Source organism: Peromyscus maniculatus, chromosome 21 (genome assembly GCF_049852395.1).
Source record: "Peromyscus maniculatus bairdii isolate BWxNUB_F1_BW_parent chromosome 21, HU_Pman_BW_mat_3.1, whole genome shotgun sequence".
NCBI classification, from domain to species: Eukaryota; Metazoa; Chordata; class Mammalia; order Rodentia; family Cricetidae; genus Peromyscus; species Peromyscus maniculatus.
Window position 1 is genome coordinate 69991542 of NC_134872.1, and position 23514 is coordinate 70015055.

The window sequence follows — 23514 nt, forward strand, 5'->3', positions numbered from 1 at the left end:
CAACATATGAAATATTTGTATCTTAAATGCTGAATTAAATACTATTTTCTGTTCAGTTAGTTGTGTTCAGGAATATTTGTACACTGTGTGAAAATGTGTTGCTGTGATTGGTTTAATGAAGAGCTAAACAGCCAGGAGCTAGGCAGAAGAAAGTAGGATTTCCAAGGAAAGAGGAAGAGAAGGAGGAATTGAGGGGCACAGATTTTGCCAGCAGACTCAGAGATCAGGACATGCAGTACAGAGATGAGGTAACAAGGCATTTGGCAGAATATGGATTAACGGAAACAAGTTAATTTAAGTTATAAGAGTTAGTGGGAAAAGCCTAAGCTAAGGCCAAGCTTTCATAATTGATAGTAAGTCTCTGTGTCGATATTTGTGGGCTGGTGGTCCCAACAAAAAAGCTTACTACACAGTTGGTAGTGGTGTGGTTGTCTGCTCTAACATTTTATAATCTTTTAGTCCACAAATCACAGAACTATGCACAGTAATATGAGCACCATCTAGTGGGTATTCTGGCTGCATTCCTGATGTGAAAGAATGGTAATAAAGTGCTTTCTTGAGGTCCCTGCAGACCACCATCCCTCCCTGTCTGTGGTGGATGAAGTAAGAGCTTACATAATCCATAAAACCTTCTAGCCACCCATAAAATAACTTCAACATTCTTCACAGGGTTCTTCTAAATCCACCTCAGCCAAACTGAAAAAAACAGAATGTTCTATTTTTCCAAGCCTGATCCATGCTGAGTAGACAGGAGTAGACTGCTCCTGTGTGCTCCGTTCCTAGCTCAGCTGCCACAGGACAGTGACCTCTCCTTCATCAGCAGGGCAAAGGTTTCTTTTCTCATGACTCTCAAATCTTTGGCAACAGTGAAATGCAATCATATCTTCTCCATTTTCTATAACTGGACTTCATTTTCCTTCCATCTCTAGCCTTTATTTATTTACAATCCTTTTTCCTTATTATTTTTAATCTTCTCTAGTTTCCTAGGATGCTATTCACTTAAACAGCATACTCAAGACTAACTAAAGAGAGATGCCAATGACAAGCACTTTAAACAGTTAACAAGACTACTTTGACTAGGATCAAGCTAAAAATGATTCACAAGCATTTAATGCTCATTAACATCAGTGAGAAATTAATGCCTGCTCTTGGGTTCTTAAATTAAGTGGGAAACCCTCCGAGGGCTTAGCATACGACAGTTATCACACAGCATTATTATTACAGGACTATGTAACAGAGAAAAGTTTGGAAATTGTGTACCATGGGACAGCAATCCTTCCTCCATTTCCAGAGTTAACTAGTTTCATTGAATGTTTTATGAGAAAAGGAAAGAGTATTGCCTAAGACACAGACAATGAAATGGACCCCAGCAACCAAACTCAAACCCTTCTCCCCAGTTGTGATTTATCAGTTTGTGACCCAAGGTGACTAACAAAAACTCTGAGACTTACTTTTTATCCTTGGTGACACAGCTTAATGAGGACCACTGAGAGAAAGTCGAGCTCCCACTCATGTGCCCCCGTGCACCGCCCTCCGTGGCTCTGATTTAAATCCCCCCCACCAACATGGTCTTCTAATTATTCAAGATCCTAAGCCTCCAACTCCTATGCTCACCCCTCTGATCCCACTACCCACATCCATGCATATTGATTATTCTTTATGGCAAGGGTGCCCCAAATTTTCATGTGGTTATAGTCATAGAAAGTAATAACATTAATACAGAAAGAGGCTGGATGAATAGTTGCTCAAAGCTCATAGGTTTTATGTAGTGTCTCAAAAGGACACTGAGGCCGGGCAGTGGTGGCGCACGCCTTTAATCCCAGCACTCAGGAGGCAGAGCCAGGCGGATCTCTGTGAGTTCGAGGCCAGCCTGGGCTACCAAGTGAGTTCCAGGAAAGGCGCAAAGCTACACAGAGAAATCCTGTCTCGAAAAACCAAAAAAAAAAAAAAAAAAAAAAAAAAAAAAAAAAAAAGGACACTGAAAGCTCTTAGATTAGAGGATCAAGAGAGATACTGAGATGTATTGTCATTTGGGGTAAGAGACTTATTAAAGAGACTCACCAGTGTCATAGACCGAATCACAGGAGAGGTACTGAAGAGAGTCTACCCCCCATACAAAAAAGTAAAAGTCCCCTCTCACAGTTTTCAGGAAGGGGGATCCTATGCCATGTGGTTAATGAGCAGCCCATAGTACAGGCTTGCGGTCATGTCGCCTCTGATGTCTGTGTGGCAGGGGGAGGAGAAAGGCTGCCCTTGAGTCAGTATGAGGCCATGACATGGGATGTGCCACCTGCAGCTCCTGACTGCTGTTTGGTGAGCCTGGTAAAGCTTCCTTTGTGGGCAGTGAGAACTACAGACTCACAGGAGGGGGCTTGTCAGTTTCCGGGCATCTGGGCATCTGGGTGCTATGCAGAGCTCTTGGGAGACAGGAGGATTGCAGACTCATAGGTAGTCACAGCAGAGTGCCTGTCATTGCTTTCACAGCAGCTGTGAGGGTAGAGAGAGGAAGAGGCTGCTACAGGCGAGCATGGCCTGAAAAATCCCTCGCCCACCCTGATAGATATCAATGGACCCAAACCTGCTGTCCACTTGAAAAGCCTGCTGACCCTAAACTTTCGTGGTGCTCCTCTCTTGTAGATCTTTTCTACTTGATCATGCTTGCTTCAATGACTTCCCAAATACATGACAATACTCATCCTTCAATTCTGATCACACTGTGTAGACAATGACAAGGAAAGGAAGAGAGGTGGGGGGAGGGAGAGAGGGGAGGAAGAAAGGGAGGGAGGGAGGAAGGGAGGGAGGGAAGGAGGGAGGGAGGGAGGGAGGGAGGGAGGGAGGGAGGAAGGGAGGAAGGAAGGAAGGAAGGAAGGAAGGAAGGAAGGAAAGATAAGATTCAAGTAAACTGAGCCTCTGGGCATCAATATCTGCTCCAAAGTATGCACAAATGTGTACATACACACAAACACGCACATGAATGAACACATGCATGCGTGCGCACACACATCACCTTTCAACCAAAAACGTAAAGCAATGTCATGGTTGTAGCATCTACACATGGTTAACTAGTGAAGATAATGGATTAAACTTTCTATGCCATTTTACATGTAGATACTGTTTCCTTTAAAGGCATTTTCAGACATTTGTATTTCATAGATAAAATCCTAGGCTGTAAAAGGTTTAAGCGCTTCTACATTCACATCTTTTTTTGGTTTTGGTTTTGGTTTTGGGGGTTTGTTTGTTTGTTTGTTTGTTTGTTTGTTTGTTTGTTTTGAGACAGAGTTTCTCTGTGTAACAGCTCTGGCTGTCCTGGAACTTGCTTTGTAGACCAGGCTGGCCTAGAACTCTCAGAGATCCACCTGCCTCTGCCTCCCAAGTGCTGGGATTAAAGGCAGGCTCCACCACAGCCCAGTCTATGTTCACATCTTTAGCAGTAACAGTAAAAATAGCTATGATTTATTGAGTATTCACTGCATAAATATGTATCACATGAACCTTTGGTACTGTAGAGGTGTTAACCATACCCATTCAACAAATGAAAAAATTAAGGCTTAAAGATATTGGTAGCAACCTGGATGGGGATGTAGTTCAGTTTGTAGAGCATTTGCCTAGCATTCTTTGAGACCTGGGTTTGATCTTCAACATCATGTAATCTGAGTGTGGTGGCACACATCTTACTCTTAGTACTCAGAAAGTAAATCAGGAGTTCAAGGTTACCCTCAGATGCATAGTAAGCTCAAGGCCACCCTGTGCTACCTGAGACCCTGTCTGAAAAATAAAACTGGATCCTTAAACCAGGGACAGCGACCCAGCCTGTACTCTCAACTATGAAGGCTGAGGCAGCAAAAACTTACGTTCCACACCAGTCTGGTCTACATACTAAAAAGCTGCTTCAATTTTTTTTTTTAAAGAAAAGAAATCAATACGACCTGACACCCCCCCCAAAAAATGTAAAGAGTAGTAGAGATAATTTGTGACCTGCAAAAATGTTAGTCTACAAAGAACATGCACACCCATAGGAAAGTGCAAAATTAAGTCAGAGAATCCAGGGGCTGGGGAGACAGTTCTGCCAGGAAAGTACATGCCATGCGAGCTTTGGGACCTGAGTCCAGATCCTCAGCACCTACATAAAAACCTGGGGGTGGCACATGTCTGTAATCCCTGGGGAGGCAAAGATAAGAGGATCTACCCAAGTCAGTAAGCTCCAGATTCAGTGAGAGGTGCTGCATCAAGAAATAATATGGAGCCAGGCATGGTGGCGTGTGCCTTTGACCCCAGCACTCCAAAGGCAAATGTAGGTGGAACTCTATGAATTCAAAGTCGGCATGGTCTGCATAGTCAAGGCTACACAGTAAGAAAGACCTTGTCTCAATGACAATTGATGATGATGATGATGATGATGATGATGATGAACAAGAAGAAAAAAAACAGAACGAGGAGGAGAAGAAAATGGAATGTGATTGGGAAGACAACCAACATCAACCTCTGGCTTCAATGTGCACATGTACATATATGCATGCACACTCCCAAGCGCACACAAGTACATATACCTAAGACAAATAATTCAACAGCAACAAATTGCTCTCCCCCCTCCCTGGGAATGCATGAAGACCACATGTGGGGTGTATTAGCCACACAGTTGAATCAAATCCATGCGATTTGTGTTTGGCTAAACTCGAGCCTGCCTTTCAACAGTCCCTTCGGTCAGTCCCATAAAGCAGCTGTGGCTCCAATATTTGTCTGGCTGATTGTTCGACTTGGTGAAGCTGAAAATTTAGTATATTCAGAGTTAATGTTGTTAACCCTTTAGCAAAAGGCGTCATAGTCACTCTTGGTTCTGCAGGCTTTCTGGTTTTGTTTTGTTTTTGTTTTCTAGAAGCAGAAGCAGACTTGATACGCAAATCTAATCAGAGAAATAACCTTGAGCTTGTGACCAGCAGTCCGTGTCGAGATGCTCAAACACACGAAACTGCTGTTGTCCCCGCCAAAGCCCTAGTTTCTTGTTTTACTTAAACTGACTCATCCTGCAGTTGCATGATATTTAAAGTAAAGAGAAACTGTATTCTGCTTAAAACCATGAAAATTGTAGGTTTTCCTTTTGTTCCTAGATGTGTCATCAGTTCGGGTTCCTTCCCATAATAATCCTGAATCTGAAAATTAGGTTTCTGACTGCCCATGTTCTAATTCCCCTTTGCTTATCATTTAAAACTGAAATGATCTGACTCCATTCTATTTTCCTCTGAGTGGACAGGAAGCCTGTTTCTTGTTAACGATGAGCTAAGTGTATTCTGACAGCACATCGGAGAAATTGGACCAAATGCTGGCAGGGGAATGTCAGCTAGGGAAAAATGAACTAAGAACTGGGAAGTGACTCAGTGTCTAGGAACTAACTGCCTTGAACTCACAAAGTTTGTTCCGAATGAGCAAACTGAAAGTTCTTCTAGAGAATCTACAAAATAAAAATACCTAGAACTGTCAAGCGAGGAATTACTTATTACAAGTTTCATTCAATTGCAATGACATCAGTTTCTGGAGCATCTGTGGGACAGATTGACCATTTTTTCGAACTAAAATATGTCAATCACTAAATGCGTTCCAAACTATTAGAAGAATTGTCACCATCCCCACGCCTGTGTGTGCTCTATCCGAGCAAGCGGTTATGTGTTACCCACGGCTGACAGCGGCCTGTTGACCAAACCACAGTGGGAGCAAACACGGAAACCTTCACAACAGCAAGACCACAGGCACATTCCAAAAGGGCAGCAGATGCATCTGAGAGACGTTACATCAAATCAATAATCTGAAGCTGGGTGTGAGCTCTTGGTACGAAGAGGCAGGAGGGTTGAGAATTCAAGGCTACAAATCAAGCATCTGTCTCAAAAAATTAAGATATTCAAGAAATCAAGCTAATAACTAAAATCCTTGTTAGCCTAGTAATTAAAATTAAACTTCTCCCTTCTTTTGAATAAAAAAAAAAATGGCGGTAGGATGGGATAGCTAAACCCACAGAGTCTGATGACCTTGAATACTGCAATACGGTGATTCAGTAGAGACAACTGAGGTCTTGACCAGAAAAGAGGGTGCTTCCCATCAACACCTGAGTGAAAGGCAGAGTCAGGACTCTTAAGACGCTAGAAGTTATTAAGATTGCTACTTCTGAGGACTGCAGAGCATCACATAGCTTACAAATACAGTCCTCAATCATGTGGTCCTCATATCAGTCCAATCAAGTACATGAGACCTATATGACTACTACTAATCCCATGTTATAGAAGAAAGCAGACCTAAGACTCCAGACAACCTGGTTTTCTATCTTTTACCCATTATTTAGTCTCATTCTTGAAACTACGTATTCTTGAAAGGCTGCAGCTTAGGGCTGGGAATATGGCTCAGTGGCTAGAGTGTTCCTGTGCAGGTATGAAAGCCTGATTTCAGAGTCTCAGAGCTCACATAAAAAGCTGAGCATGGTGGTATATGCCGGGACCCCAGTGCTGAGGCAGAGACAGAGGGCTTTGGGGGCTCACTGGCCAACCAGTCTCACTGAAATGATGAACCTCAGGCTCAAAGAGAGATCATAGCTCCAAATATAAGGTGGAGAGGATCAAGGAAGATATATGACACATCACATACACAGACACATGCATACACACACACCACACTACACAAACAAATACACCATACACACACAGATACACACATACACACACCACACATACACACCACACACAGATACACACATACATATACACACATGTACACACATACCACAAGCATGCACATACACACAAACGTATACACTATACACACACACATACACACACACACACACAATATTGTAGCTTTCACTAGCTTAAGCCACACCTCATCATGTTGACATCAAAGGAATTACACATGTTTACCAAAAGGAGCACATCAGGACAATACAAAAAAAGTTCCATGTGGTAAGTCATACTGTGAAAAATAAATGCATATCACCTCTCTACTCACAACCAGTTCCCAGACCAGAAAACTAGCACAAAATTTAAATCTGCAACTTAGGCATCATCATAAATCTGAATTAGTGACTGCTCCAGGTACTATACCAGCCAACACCATAGGCAATACTAAAATACTTCCATAGCAACTGTCACCAAGAACATCATACCGATGCTGAAAATGTGAACCAGGACAAAGGAGCTATGAACTGGAGACAAGCAAGGCTGCTTCTGTGGCGGAAAGAAGCCCACTGTTCAGTTTCAATAACTATGGAGCCACCTGAAGCCACCATGAGCAGCTGTTTCAGCTTGTCAAACCCATCTTTCTGACATATACTCTTTTAAAGAAAAAAAAAATCACCGAAGAACAGAAAACACACTAGGGAGAAAACTGCATGTTATAATCTAGTAGATCGGCTGTGAGTCAGGGAAGGGAGGCGTGAGTCCCAACCCAGCCCTTTACTAAGTGTTATCAGAGACACAAAAGTGAATCCAAAATAGCTTCCTCCCTTGGAATGTGTGGGGGAGGATAAATAAGCTACTTGTGATAATTGTCAAAGTAGAGGTAAGATTGTACCTATTAAATTTTACACTATTTCTGGAAAGTACTGTGGATGGAATTGTATCCCCCCAAGAACATCTGTTGAAGCTCTAATTCTTCAGTAATATCAAAATGTGATCCTCAATCTTGCAGTATTTCCCCATGTGTACTGGTCAGGGAGGCCCCAGAAACTCCCCAAAATAACACAGGTTCTTGGTTGCCCACTGTAACTGGATGATGGAACCCTGTTGCTGTGGATACAACACATTTGGATTACAGGACATAAAGAAATCCAACTGGAAGTGCCCTAAAGACTTGCTCTCTCTGGCTAGCTTCCATAGTGCTGGAAGATGCTATGTAGGGCCCTGGAGAAGAAAAGATGTCAGTGGCCTTTCTCAGTCCTTGATCCTGAATGATACAGTGCCAACATGTTGCAATTGTAGCATGAAGGTTATACAGGTAATCAATCACTTTCTGGTTGGATTGGAGGGTGCTCAACCAGAGGGAATGCATACCTTGTACTGTAAACCTGGCCAGAAGCCCCTGGCTTAAGGGGTCAAAGACCTTGGAAGGAATCTACTACTGTTGTTTTGTTAAATGGACACATTGTCAAATTGGCTTCTAAGTATTTATGCTTGTACTCATAGCTTAGTATTGCTCTCCACTTTAGCCAGAGAAACTCCTTTCTCCAGTGAGCAATAGTGCAGAAGTCCATAACTGGTCAACATCCTGAGAATAAGTAGCTGTTGAGTTTTCAGCTAAATGGGACATCTACACCACTACCCTGCCCTCCCCCTCACACACACACACCACAAGGCTCAGGGAATGTTGTAGAATAGGAGGTAGAAAGCACTGTAAGAGCTGGAAGATGGGGAGGAGTGTGAGGTGCCATCTTCTGGGTATGAATGCCCATCACACTCGTGAACTCACGGCAGCTATGGGTCCCTGCATAAGACTCGCACAAGGTCAAGACAACAAGCTCAGTTAACATTATAGCAAGCAGCCAGGCAGTGGTGGTGCACACCTTTAATCCCAGCACTTGGGAGGCAGAGCCAGGCGGATCTCTGTGAGTTCGAGGCCAGCCTGGGCTACCAAGTGAGTTCCAGGAAAAGGCGCAAAGCTACACAGAGAAACTCTGTCTCGAAAAACCAAAAAAAAAAAAAAAAAAAAAAAAAAAAAAAAAAAAAAAAAAAAGACATTATAGCAAGCACCTCTAATCTGACTCCGTGGGCTAAAAAAATTAAAGGGGGGCATAAATGTGGAAGGAAGGTGAAGATGTGTTGAGGGATGTTCTAAGGAGAGTGATGGGGAGAATTGAGAATGAGTATGATCAAACGCCTCATGTGCATATATAACATTGTCAAAGAATAAAGAAAAGTGATTCTAGCCAGGCGGTGGTAGCACACACCTTTAATCCCAGTGCTTGGGAGGCAGAGGCAGGTGGATCTCTGTGAGTTCGAGGCTAGCCTGGTCTACAAAGCGAGTTCCAGGAAAGGCACAAAGCTACACAGAGAAACCCTGTTTCGGAAAGACAGAGGAGAGAGAGAGAGAGAGAGAGAGAGAGAGAGAGAGAGAGAGAGAGAGGAGAGGAGAGGAGAGGAGAGGAGAGGAGAGGAGAGGAGAGGAGAGGAGAGGAGAGGAGAGGAGAGGAGAGGAGAGGAGAGGAGAGGAGAGGAGAGGAGAGGAGAGGAGAGGAGAAGAGAAGAGAAGAGAAGAGAAGAGAAGAGAAGAGAAGAGAAGAGAAGAGAAGAGAAGAGAAGAGAAGAGAAGAGAAGAGAAGAGAAGAGAAGAGAAGAAAAATAAAAGCGATTCTAAGAAATAGTCTTCACAGGCATAATGAAGTCAAAATGAGGCCCTTAGGGAGAACCTTGATCTACTACTATCCTTATATAACAATACCATGTAAAAGCAGAGACGTCAGTCCCCTTAGGGATGAGCCAGAGGCTGGAGGGATGCATCTCTAAGCCAAGCCAAAGAACAGCATAGACTGCCCTAGCAGAGGCAAGGAGGATTCTACCCCTTAGTTTCAAACTTCCAACCTCCAGAGATGTGAGAGAATAAACATCTACTGTTTCAAGCCACCCTGTTTGGGTACTTTGTAACCAGCCCTAGGAAACTAGATTACTTTGTGCTAAGGGGAACAAGCCAGACTTCCAGTAAGAAATAACAATATAAATTAAACTTTTAAAAAACTTGTGCCATCTGGTAAAGCATGCTGCACCTGCCTGTGGTTTTAGCTTCTCAGAAAGCTAAGACAAGAAATCATTTAAGCTCCCGGAGTTCCAGGGTAGTCTCGGTAACATAATGAGAGGCCATCTGTGCTGGCTAATTTTAAGTCAGCTTGACACAAACTATAGTTGTCAGAGAGGATGGAGCCTCAGTTGAGAAAATGCCTCAAGAGGATCCAGCTGTAGGGCATTTTCTTAATTAGTGATTGATGTGGGGAGGGCCCAGCCCATTGTGAGTGGGGTCACCACTGGGATGGTAGTCCTACTAGGTTCTATAAGAAGGCAGGCTGAGCAAGACAGTAAGCAGCACCCTTCCTGGGCTCTGCATCAGCTCCTGTCTCCAGGTTCTCATCCTTTTGAGTTCCTGTCCTGACTTCCTTCAGTGACGGACTATGGATGTGTAAGCACAAGTCAAATAAACCCTTTCTTCCCCAACTTGTTTTTGGTCATGGTGTTTCATCATAGCATTAGTAACCCAAGCTAAGATGCCATCTCAATATACATGTTTATATTTGTGCTATCTGGATGTCAGGAAGTGGGTTTTCCCATTTTCATGAAAATAGCATTTAAGATTTATTGAGAATCGGCTGTGTGCCATACATGGCAGTAGGAGTTATTCTTCTACATCTGGACTGACCTCTGACTCATCTAAGGATGACATCTGGATTTCTGAATGCCCCTGCCCCTTTCATCCTGTGATAGTTGATACATTGAGTAAATTAGGTAAATAAGTCTGAGAGGTGTGCCGCTTGTGTGTGTGGAATGGCATGAGAGAGTCTAGGCATGAGCCCGGGACATCTGGGAGCCCAGGTGGCCATTCTCCCTTTTGTCCCACCAAGCTAGGTCACAAGGAAGCCTTCCAAGGACTAGACTCTTTAGGAGCACAGAAGTCCACACCCTTGGCGTGAGTCGTAGTCTACAGTTGGGCGGTGACGCTGGGAAAACTTCGGCCTTGGCAAAGCCTCAGCAAGCAGCCCTGAAAACAGAAGATAAATATGTGCGAACTGGGGCAGGAGAAAAAAAATGTCAGGGCAGTAGCCTGGGACGACTATAAAAGAAAGACTGTTTAAAGAAACTTCTAGAAGTGAGTGGGGACGGTTTGAAGGCACTTAATCTCCTTTAGTCAAATAGAAAGGAGATTTGTGCCATTGAAAAACAGGATACAAGGGAAGCACTGTTCTGAGAGACCTTGTTTTTGGACAGCGCAGTAACAGGGCCTGGAATACACAGGTCAGGGGCTGATTTTCCAGTATCAGCCAACCGAAACCCATCATGAGACCCTCTTCCACTTCACTAGCAAGGATACGGACGGAGATTTACAAAGTATGCTGTTGAGCCTTTCCCAGACAATAACTTGGTGAATCACTGCTGCTGAGTCAAACGTAGAGCCAAGTATGCCTGCCCCTGGAGCCATAGTCTTTTGACTGTGTCCTGCCGCTGCTCTAGGCAGCAGGGAAGAGGTGGCACTCAGAAGGAGCAAAGGAAGGGAGGTTCTGGAACCCAGTCCAAGTTGCTCAAATGAAAGGACTTCAAACCGAACACTCTTATTCCGGTGGGGGCAGGATTCAAGGAATTGGCAAAGCCATATGGAGGCACCCAAGGCCCAACAGTAGAAAATGGTGTCTCCTAGTGAGACCTATAAGACCCGCTGAGTCCCAGAGCTGTGGAACTGGACTTATGATTAGGATCTGTAACTATGAAAGGTCACCATCAAAGCCAGAAAGACTGAGCCAGAGCAGGGAGGAGAAAGCAATGTAAGCCCCTACTGTGCCTTCCAGTGCCAGTGTCCTGCCAGTGCAGGGCAATGCACTTCCTTCCCGTGTTCTGCCAGTGTAGGACAATGCACTTCCTTCCCGTGTCCTGCCAGTGTAGGACAATGCACTTCCTTCCCGTGTCCTGCCAGTGTAGGACAATGCACTTCCTTCCCATGTCCTGCCAGTGTAGGACAATGCACTTCCTTCCCGTGTCCTGCCAGTGTAGGACAATGCACTTCCTTCCCGTGTCCTGCCAGTGTAGGACAATGCACTTCCTTCCCGTGTCCTGCCAGTGTAGGACAATGCACTTCCTTCCCGTGTCCTGCCAGTGTAGGACAATGCACTTCCTTCCCGTGTCCTGCCAGTGTAGGACAATGCACTTCCTTCCCGTGTCCTGCCAGTGTAGGACAATGCACTTCCTTCCCGTGTCCTGCCAGTGTAGGACAATGCACTTCCTTCCCGTGTTCTGCCAGTGCAGGACAATGCACTTCCTTCCCGTGTCCTGCCAGTGTAGGACAATGCACTTCCTTCCCGTGTCCTGCCAATGCAGGACAATGCACTTCCTTCCCGTGTCCTGCCAATGCCACCTGTCGCCTGTACGCAAGTGTAAGGGTGGCTGGGTGAGGTAGAGTCAGCATCAGAGATAGCATAGGAGGAAGAAAGACACTTCCCTGGGGAGCACGGACCCCGCCCTAGTCTGCTCTCTACCCTGCTGTGTGTGCCCTGTTCTGTATCACGGGGTTCCTCGGGGTTCTAGTTTCGGGGTCAGTTTAGCCAATAGGAGGCTTTGAATGGAGGACATGTAGAGAGAAACCAGTGTATTTCTTCATTTTGTCTCTGCTTCATACATATGGAATCATTAAAAAAAAATAAATACAGTAAAAAATAATGGGATCATGTCACTGTACAGAAAATAAGGAAGGTACTGAAGTGATTGCTCCTGAATTACCTCACGGCAGTTCTCACTTCAGAGGATGTCTACTGAGACCATAATCACATCCTGGTGGGGCCCTTGTCCTGGTACCCTGGTGTTCTTCAGGAGGATCTGCTGGTCTGATCCACTGGTGGCCAGTGCCTATCAGAGCCCAGAGCAGAAACTTGCCCTCCTTGGATCCCAGGGAGCCAGGCTGGCATGCCTCTTTACCAGTGCCCACTAGAGAACTGGTACCTGCTGGGCTTCATTGCAAATTGTTTTCCTCTTCTAGGCCTACTACAGATTTCCGGGGAAGAGGAATGCTCCCCTAGCAGCCTGTCAATGAGGCCCAAGTCTTCAACAGCAGATCCAAGGAGAAGACGCGTTGGGGACACCAGCTTCATGGTATCTTGAAGTTACAGAAGAAAGTTTATTAAATGCTAACAATTCTTTTTTTTTTTTTTTTTAGGAAAATTGGGGGTTCTGGTGAGATGGCTCAGTGGTTAAGAGCACTTGTTGTTCTTCCACAGGACCCTGTTTCAATCCCCAGCACCCACAAGTCAACTCACAACTGTCTATAGCTCTGGTTCCTGGGGATCCAATGCCCTCTGCTGGCATCCTTGGGCACCAAGCATGCATATGGTGCACAAACATGCCTGCAGGCAAAACACTCATACGCATAGCAAAAATCTAATGTTTTACTGTGCATTTGGAACTTAAAAATAACTTATGCCACACCAAAATTCCAATAATATATTTCACAGAAAAAAAAATCCTGAAGTTCAGGTGCATTCACAGAGGCTCCTCTTTAGCCAGAGCAATCCTCAGTAGAGACAGCAATACTGGATGCATCCCAAAACCAATTTCAAATTACACCACAGAGCCACAATAACAAAAACAACAGGTTATCGGCACAGAAGGGAGACATATAGAGGATCCAATGTAATAGAGGATCCAGAAATGAACCCAATGTAATAGGGGATCCAGAAACAAACCCAATGTAATAAAGGATCCAGAAATAAACCCAATGTAATAGAGGATCCAGAAATGAACCCAATGTAAAGGAGGATCCAGAAATGAACCCAATGTAATAGAGGATCCAGAAACAAACCCACTGTAATAGAGGATCCAGAAATAAACCTAATGTAAAGGAGGATCCAGAAATGAACCCAATGTAATAGAGGATCCAGAAATGAACCCAATGTAATAGAGGATCCAGAAATAAACCCAATGTAATAGAGGATCCAGAAATGAACCCAATGTAAAGGAGGATCCAGAAATGAACCCAATGTAATAGAGGATCCAGAAACAAACCCACTGTAATAGAGGATCCAGAAATAAACCTAATGTAAAGGAGGATCCAGAAATGAACCCAATGTAATAGAGGATCCAGAAATAAACCCAATGTAATAGAGGATCCAGACATGAACCCAATGTAATAGAGGACCCAGAAATGAACCCATGCAGCCAGAGGCATCTAATTCTTGACACAGATGTCAAAACTGTACATAAGAGAAGGGACAGCCTCTTCAACAAATGGTGCTGGGAAAATTGAAGAGTCGGATGTAGAAGAATGAAACCTGATCTTAATTTTGTACCCTACGGAAAGATCAGTTCAAAACTGAGCAAAGACCTTGAATTAATACCTGAAAATTTGAAGCCGCCGGGGCAAATGATGTCAGCTTGTCAGCAGAGCAAGGGCTTTCTGCAAATGACTCCAACACCCCAGCAACATAATAGCAAGAGTTGTCACACGCAATGATGATGTGAACTTTAAAAATCTCTGCAGAGCAAAGGAAACCAGCAGAGAGGAGAGACAGCACACATAAAGAGTGAAGTGTTTTGTCAACATTTCATCCAATGGGAAAGTAATGTACAGACCATATAAAAGAATTAAAAAATTATGCATCAAGAAAAAAAATAATACAATAAATAAATGGAAAAATGAAGTGAAAATAGACTTTTCAATTAAGTATTTTAGCACTCAAGATACCTTGGAAGTTTGCAGCTAGCCTGGACACACAGCACATTCCAGTCCAACCTGGGCTACAAAGGCACGCCTTACCTAAAAATAAATAAATAAATAAAAATAAAAAAAATAAGCAGTGAAAATAACAACAACCAATAAACTTCAAGGAAGTCAGTGTATTTAGCCATCAGGAAAATATAAACCAAAAAAGACACTAAGTGGCTGGACATTTAGCTCAGTTGGTAGAGTGCTTGCCGAGCATGCCTTAAGCCCTGGGTTCAATCCTTAGCAGCATATAATCCAAGCACAGTAGTGCATGCTTATAATCCTAGCACTTGGGAAATGGAAACAAGAGCATCAGAAGTTCAAGGACATCCTCTGCTACAGAGCCAGTTGGAAGCCAGCCTGGGCTACATGAGATCCTGTCTATCTATCTATCTATCTATCTATCTATCTATCTATCTATCTATCTATCTATCTATCTATCTATCTATGTGTATGTATGTATGTATGTATGTATGTATGTATGTATGTACGTATGTATATACTGAGGTTCCATCTCTCCTCAGTCATAATGGTTAATGGCAAGAGCATAAAAAAATTCTAATATGGATGCAGGGAAGTGGTAAGCCCTTGTATAAGCAGTCACTCATTGTAGAAATGATAGCTCAATATCATGTGACCCACTTATACTACTTCAGGCTATATCCCCAAAGCAATACAAGTCAGCCTGTAATGAAGAGAGCTGCATATTGTTTATCGTGGCCCTACTTACAAGAGGCAAGGTATAGAGTCGGCTGAGGTGGCCATCAATGGACAAATGCGAAAGAAGATGCAATATAGCAGTAGCAAACCAGAGCATCCAATACCTCACATGAAGATGGACTAGGTGGTGTTGCTCCTTGACTTTGGAGTTGGCCTTGGAACTTACTTCCCTTCACCAGTAGATGAGATGGAAAAGAGTGAACCAGCTCCAAGCCTAGTCCTTATGAGACTTGGCATGTTCCAAATTTACTTCTTATACATACTCTTTTTAGCCACGCTGGACTCAGAAGGAAGACGAGGGGCGTGCAGAAAAGAGCTACCTTGGTTAACCACCCAGCCAGACTCAGTTTAGATGGTCCAATCCAGAATATGCCCTATAGACAGATGCCCTTGTATCTGGTTTGTTATGCGTCTGTAGCAAGTCAACACACAAGGCTCCTCCTCACCAGGCTCCTTCGAATTCTAGGTTGTTAGAGCCCATGACCTATTTTTTGACCTTAAGCAGTGGATCCAAATTTTCTTCTAAAAAGTTCACCATTGATAGAAAAACTATAATGTGTGATTAATCATGTGGCTGTGGGAAACTTAGAAGCAATCCACATGCATTATCATCAGTATTCATATTTTTCCTTCTAGGTTCTGAAATCATACATGCGGAAGCCATTGGCTGCCAACACGGTGGAGGGGGGGTGATAAGGGATTCACCAGCTGGACCACTCTCAGTCCTTGGGGCTTCTTTTATCTTGCCCCTTTCCTGCAAGCGAAGGTTTCAGAAATGGCAGCGTTGGATCCAACAATGACAGTGATATAGTGCAGTAACTGTCCTCTGAGTTTCTGGACTATTGAGTCAAAGACTCTGTCAGATGGTAGAGGAAAGAGAAAACAGAAGTGTTCCTTACACCTCACTTTAGACTTTCCTGTGACTTCTAGGTTCTCAGCATGAAATGATGTTCTGGTATGCCATGTCTGTGAGGCTCTTCCTGAGCAACTCTTTCAAACGTGGCTGTAAAGATTTTTTTTTTCCTCTCTGAAATTCCACTGTCCAGTTTGGCAGACTTCTTTGCTCTCATTTCCTTTGAAAGCTAACAAGAAAAAACAAGGACAGAAAACACAGTAGATAGGCTGACTCGATGCTGTTGTTAAATATTTATTTGCATCATTTCAGATGAGCCATACTTCAGTGAGACTGCTCACATCCTGTGGCTTACAAGAAACAGTTAAGGAGCCGACTTTAAATTTTGAGATTAGTGGGTCCAAGCCCTGGCTCAGAGGAAATTGAGACTTAGGGGGAAAAAAATGTTCTGCTTTCTCTGAAATCATATCCGTAGCACACCATTCCCAATGAAACTAAAACTCATGCTCCCTCACGTCCCAGATTCATAAAACAGCTACTCTTAATTCTCAATGGTATTGATGGGGTGGGTAGGGAGGTGGGGGGGGAATACCCACGGAAGAGAGAAATGAAAAACACTACATTCCTGAGACATGAGCAAAGAGCAGCAGAAGGGAATTGCTGCAAGATAGTGATGGGAATCTGTGGAAGGGCTACGACGGGGCTCCCAGAACATTTGCTTTAAGACAAATTAACATGGGAGGACAAAGGCAAGAGCATTACTGCAAGTTTGAAGCCAGCCTGTGCTACATAGTGACTTCAGAATGAGACCTTGTCTCGAGAAGAAAAAAAAAATAGAAGACAGAGTGACACTATAAGAAGATAACTAAAGATCAAGTCCTGGGATATCTAGAAATAGAAATAAATAAAGGTGACTCCCGTCAGTGAGACCTCATTGGGTGCCTCACGCTCTTCCACTGTTAGCAAAACCAATCACTGATTCTCAGGGCTATCCCATGTGGCAGGTGGAAATAGTATTCCCATTGCATAGGTGAGAAAACTGAAGAACCGAGACACAAAGAGATGTAGCAACTCGGTTAAAGACACATAACTAGAGAAAGCAGAAGCAGGATACAAAACGCCAGGCTGCAACCACAAGTTGCTGCGAGCAGTCTCCCCATCAGTTTAAACTTTTGTCAAAGTTTCCCCTTAAAAATTCATATGGGGGGGGGGTTGAGGAAGGTGGCTCAGTGGGTAAAGTGTCTGCTGTGCAAGCATGCGCCCAGCACCATCTCACCAGGCCTGGGACTGGAGAGATAGCTCCGCAGTTAAGCAGTTAAGCGGACCAGCTGTTCTCCCAAAGGTTAGATTTCTAGCACCCATACAGCGGTTCACAACTGAAGGCCCTGCATGCATACACACATGCAAGCAACAGACACACACACACACACACACACACACACACACACACACACACACACAATCCAAGCATGATGGCATGTACCTCTCGGTGCTGAGAAGTAGAGAAAGGAAGATCCCTGGGCCTTGTAGCCTAGGTAAATTGGTGAGCTCCACGTGAAGTGAGAGATCCTGTTGGATATAATAAGATAAAAAGGTCAATTATTGAATCTACTTTTAAAAAGGAACTACTGGTTTTAAATAGGATAAGTAATGAAAATTTTTTTTTGTCTGAGTTTGTCAAATGATAATGGACTAGACATTGTTAACGTAATTCTTGACTGTAACCTTCTTTTATTATTTTAGACAAAAAAGGGGAAATGTGGTGATATGTTGTGTCCCCCAATATATTGTGCGTCCTAATAAACTTATCTGGGGTCAGAGAACAGAACAGCCACTAGATAGACATAGAGGCCAGAAAATGGTGGCACACACGCCTTTAATCCTAGCATTCCAGAGGCAGAGATCTGCCTAGAGCTCTGTGAGTTTAAAGCCACACTGGAAACAGCCAGGCATGGTGACTCATGCCTTTAATCCCAAGAAGTGATGGCAGAAAGCAGAAAGGTATATAAGGCATGAAAACCAGGAACTAGAGATGGTTAAGCTTTTAGGCTTTTACCAGCAGTTCAGCTGAGAGGCATCCAGTCTGAGGAAACAGAATCAGCTGAGGAATTGGCAAGGTGAGGTGGCTGTGGCTTGTTCTGCTTCTCTGATCTTCCAGCATTCACCCTAATACCTGGATTCAGGTTTGTTTTTATTAATAAGACCATTTAAGATTCATGCTACATCCTGTCTCAAAAATTAAGGTGAGCTGTGATATAGGAAGCCATTCAATGTCGACTTCTGCTTTCTGTACCTGCATGCTTAGAAGTGAAGAGTCCATATGAGTATATCATTCTGTTTCTATGGGAACTAGTTTTTCATCAACTTGACCCAAGTGAGGATCAGCTGGAAAGAAAGAACTTCAACTGAGAAAATGCATCCCTCAGACTGGCCTGTAAGAAAGTCTGTGGGGACATTTTCTTGATTCATGGTTGATGCAGAAGAGCCCAGTCCACTGTGGTAGTTGCCACCCCCAAGCAAGTCGTCCTAAGTTCTATTTGAAAGCAAATGGAGCAAGCCATGGTGAGCCAACAAGGAAACCATGTCCCTCCTTGGTCTCTACATTAGGCCCTGTCTCCAGGCCCTTGCTTGAATTCCTACCCTGTCTTCCCTCAGGGATGGACTGTGACATAGAAGTAAATATAAGCCAAATAAGCCCCCTTTCTCCAGTGACTTTTGGTCATGGTGTTTTATCACAGCAACAGAAAGCAAACTAAAAACCGAATACAGTAGAAGCTTCCTAAAATACATACATATATGAAGGTGATCTAAATGAAATCACCAAATAACAGAGCAGAAAAAGCCCCAAATGGACATCTCTTGACACCAAATGAAGCTTCCAGTAGTGGGAATGGGTTATACCTAATTGAGTTATTGGCTAAAAGGGTCACACAAGAACCCCAAAACAACACAGGCGATTGCCAACACTGTAGGTTATCTCCACAAACTGAGGCAAGGCCCTGGTGCTAAAGACAGCACCTACACAACTTATAAACGGAGCCTTCACCCCTGCATGCTGGTGTTCTTGACATGGGAAGGTGTTCTGCATACTACCAATGGAGAAACATAAACACCGACCTGGCTACAAACCCTCTGACAATAGTGTCCTGCCTGCAAGATATGCTAGTGCACTGGAGGCACAAAGCTTGTGGGAGTCACCAACCAATATCTGGCTTGACTTAAGACCCAATCCATGAGATGGAACCCATACCCAACACTGATTGGGTGACCAAGAACCTGAGACTAGATAGCCAGGGACCTAGAGTAAAACCAAGTAACACTGGTCTAAAAAAATGTAGTGATAAAATGACTCCTAATGACATTCTTCTACACTCATAGATCCGTACCTTGTTCGGACATCATTAGAGACGTTTCCTCCTGCAGCAGATGGGAACAAATACAGAGACCCAGAACTGTGAAGAGAGTGAGAGACCTTGGAACACTCAGCCCTACAAGGTATGTCTCCAACAAATCCCTTCCCCCACAGCTCAGGAAACCTTGAAGAAAGTCTAAGAGCCAGAAGAGATGGAGGACACCAAAGAAACAAGGCCTTCTTAACAGCAGGACCTACACACATGTGAACTCACAGAGACTGAGGCAGCATGCTCTCTCTGGTCCTGCACAGATCTGCACCAGATAGGGTCCTAGAGCTGCAAGAAGTAGACACATGCCCCCATCCCTAACCCAGGATCTGTCTCCAATTGATAACCACTCCCAAGTGAAACTGTAGTTTCCTCCAAGGGAGTCTCACTGTGGAAACAAACTACTCTTAAGTTTAGGCTGCATGCAGAGCAGGAGATAGCTGGCAGAAAATGAACTCATTGGCTTCTGGTTTATGTTTTTATGGGATTCCTGAGTGTGTGAATCAGCGGGCCTCTGCGTTTACATCTATTTCTTGTGCCTTTATTGAGCTCATTTCCTTCTGTTCATTTGTTTTTTCCTATCCCAATGTGTTCAGTTTTGCTTTATCTGTTTTTTTTTATTATTATCCCTTATGAGCCCATTGGTTTTCTAATAAGAAACAGAAAGGGGGGATCTGAAGGGGAGAGGAAGTGGGGAGGAACTGGGAAGAATTGGGGAGAATAAATACAATAAAATTTAAAAATGAAAGCAAACTAGGAAGATTTTGTACTATTTTCCTGTTTGACTGTGATAGTTGTACACAATTTCCAATTGCTCCTCCTAACTAAAGCATCGAGTGGAATTGTTGCTTCCAGAATTAGACACCCTGCATTTCTTGTACCATGGCAACCTGAGAAGCACAGGTGTGAGGCAGCCAACTGTTTCAAGAAAAATTTCCAAGACCTTTATTAATCCTATCACAATTACTTTGTCCATGCGGATAGGGTGGCCTGAAATCCCAGCACTTGGGAAGCAGAGGCAGGAGGATTGTTCGCTTTGGGCAGTCCTGGTTTCATAGCAAGATCTGTCTCAGAAAAGAAAATGAACAGGGTAGACCAACTGAGCAAGTTCCCCAGAGAAAGGCGCCTAACGCCAGGTAGATGGGCAAGGTTTATCACAGCTAGACTTACAATCAGATCTGAACATAGAAAGAACATCGAATCAGTGGGGTGTTTTCAGTTTGTTCTGAGAGGGGAAGACTGTGGTTGGGAGGGGTGTCTTCAGGAGGAACAAGAGCTTGGCAAAGGAACAGAAGTGTGTTTTGTTAACTAGTACAATTTACACACACAGTGTGCAGACACACATGCTGCCAAAATACCCATACATATGAAAAATAAAAATAAAAAACTAATGCAATGATTCAAAAGTACAGAATTCAGACCCAATTAAACCATGACTTAAGCTGAGCAGTAATGGCGTACGCCTTTAATCCCAGCACTCAGGAGGCAGAGGCAGGCAGATTTCTGTGAGTTCAAGGCCAGCTTGGTCTACAGAGTGCATTCCAGGACAGCTAGGACTACACAGAGAAACCCTGTCTCAAAAAAACCAAAAAAAAAAAAATTAAAATATTATATCTAATACTTAACAGCAGTTCAATTTACCTAATTTATCCAATTTATGATATTGTAAATAATAAAGTTATAAAGCTCATACAAATTTCAAAGACTGTTTGAGAGAGGGTTTGTGTAACAGCCCTGGCTGTCCTGGAACTCTCTTTACAGACTAGGCTGGCTTTGAACTCAGAGACTCGCCTGCCTCCGCCTCCCGAGTGCATGCAGCACACCACGCCTGCCACCACTTTTTTAAAATTTCTAATATTGTGGCCAATGAAATACAAAACTCTTTGAGTCCTGTTTACAAAATGAAGGTAATAATACACTCCCTGGAGCAATGGTTAGAGGTAACAACGCGCACACGGTTCACTCAGGGCAGGGCCTCAGGAACTGAAAATGTGTGATCATTTCTGCTACTTTTTGCCAAAAGTAACTACAGTTGTTACTTTTCTGTGGCTGTGATAAAAAACACCCTGACCAAGGTGTTGTAGAGGAAAGAGTTTATTAGGGGGACCAAAAATCAAAACATTCAAGATCACGAGGGCATTGAAGTCAAACCACCACGGGTACGCTTTTCCCAGATAAGGTTTCGATTTTCACTGCAAATCTCAGATGAGAAAAGGGGCCTTGGCCTCATCATAGGTGTTATCAATGTTTATCTCTCTCAGAATTTTCTATGCTTATATAATCAGCATGTTTGTGTTTTCTCGTGTAAAGAATAAGTCACTTTTTAAAAATAATTTATTTAGCATTTGAGCCCCCTTAGGGTATTTTACTGCACTGTGCAATGGACTGTCACACTAGAGGAGGCACAATTTATTAATTGTTTTGTAAGTGCTAGATGGTGCCAGTAAACTAAATAGAAATTATACTACCCTTGTTCTTAAGGACCTTTCATATCTAGTGATATCTTATTCATAGTTAGGGCTCCCATTATTGCCTTGATGTTTTTATGATCATCTTAAGTAGGTCTCTTTCACATATTTACAGGCCCACAGGTTTTGTAACATGCCTATGACTTTCGTGGGACATTGTACATACAGTAATTATTTATATTTATATATGATCATCTCTACCACCTCTGGCCCCCAATATATAAACAGAGGTGTGTAGTGGGTAGCTGTTCCAGCTTTGACCTGGAAGTACTAACCCCATTGAGGCTTCCGGTAAATGTCACACCTACGAGGCAGGCCAAGAGAGGAGCCCTTAAGACCCAAGATCCCGATGTGCCAGTTCTCTTGATTCCTGGACCCTGGATGCTAGAGGTAGACCGAACAGAGTTCTTCAGAGAACACCGCTGGACTGCACTACACCTTTCCCGGACCCTGTAACCTATCCCTTTACTTGCTGTAAGTTATCCCACAAAATAAACCTCCCTTTTCACTACATAGAGTTGCCTTAATACTTCCACCAACAGAGGTGTGTAGGAAAGAGCTAGTAGTGTGTGATTGGAAAGAGTACTGGGAATGCAGACAAAAGCACTGGGAATGCAGACAAAAGCACATTGAGAGTAATTTGAATGGTCACTAGCATTCTAGGCTGTACAAAATGGGCTAGGACCAAGAGGCAATTTCAAGATGAATTAAAGAAAGGGATCGATGGTAAACATGTTGGATGCATGCCTGTATACCCATTTGTGCTAAGGCAGAAGAATCACTGGAGCCCAGGGTGTACTGGGTCAGCCTAGACAGCATCATGACACTTGGTGTAACCAAGCTTCCCTTATGATCCGAAGGCCAGTGGAACTTTGGTGAGAAGACGAGGTTACAGAGGAGAAGAGTGGAATTTAACGTTGTGTGTGCAGAAGCTAAGACTGATGTGGTAAGGACCGCGTGGTGACGGAGATCTCAGAAGTGGGGTTGAAGATGGTGAGGTAAAAATATATGGAAAAAGGCAACGCAGTTCTGAAAGATGGGATGCCTGTCAGTCCTGCAGGGGCTGAAACTCTGGGGACAAATCCCGGAGTCTGAGTAGTGAAGAGAACAGTGCACTTCATGCCATACCCGCTCTCAAGAGGGTCTGTTGGTGGCCAAGTGTCAACAGACTACAGCCACAAGCCAGGGAGAGCATCGGATGGCTCTTTGACAAAGATCATAAAGAAGAGCATTTTCAGTATGGAACAGAACATTTTTATCAGCAGTTCTCACAGTGTGGCTCTCAGGCTAGCAGCAGCCACCATCATCCAGAAATTTCCTCAAAAACGCAAATCCCAGGCTTTGTCTCAGCCCTACTGAATTAGAAGCCAGGAGGGGACTCAAAGATCTGTCTAAATCAGCCCTTCAAGTGCTTACGCTGCTCACATACGGTGATCATTAATTTAAAGTTGGAGGAGGCAGCTGAGGAGCAAGTCACCATCCATTCTTCCATCATCCCACCATTACGTTTCCTTGGTGTTCTGTGAGATTTGGGTTTCAGTTAATGTCCCCCAAAACAGTGGGAGTATTAAGGAGAAAGCCTGGAGGAACAGTTTGTTCACAATGACATTGGAGACCCAGAGGTGGCCCTGAATGTTGAGTCTCTTCCCAA

General features: G+C 43.7%; 1 protein-coding gene across 12 annotated transcripts in view; it reads right to left on the reverse strand.

Moving 5' to 3' along the window:
* The window catches only part of Prim2 (DNA primase subunit 2), a 306703-nt gene that overhangs the window by 260527 nt on the left and 22662 nt on the right, over window positions 1-23514 (reverse strand). For 3 of the 12 annotated variants that reach the window (XM_076557988.1, XM_076557982.1, XM_076557984.1), the window contains exon 3: window positions 14401-14472. The exons of 4 other annotated variants lie outside the window; for them this stretch is intronic. The gene's annotated coding sequence lies outside the window, so the exon portion shown is untranslated. Of the gene's footprint in view, window positions 1-14400; window positions 14473-16040; window positions 16224-17477; window positions 17564-19380; window positions 19447-23514 lie in introns of all 12 variants that reach the window. 5 more of the 12 variants (XM_076557978.1, XM_076557981.1, XM_076557977.1 and 2 more) reach the window with 3 other exon arrangements.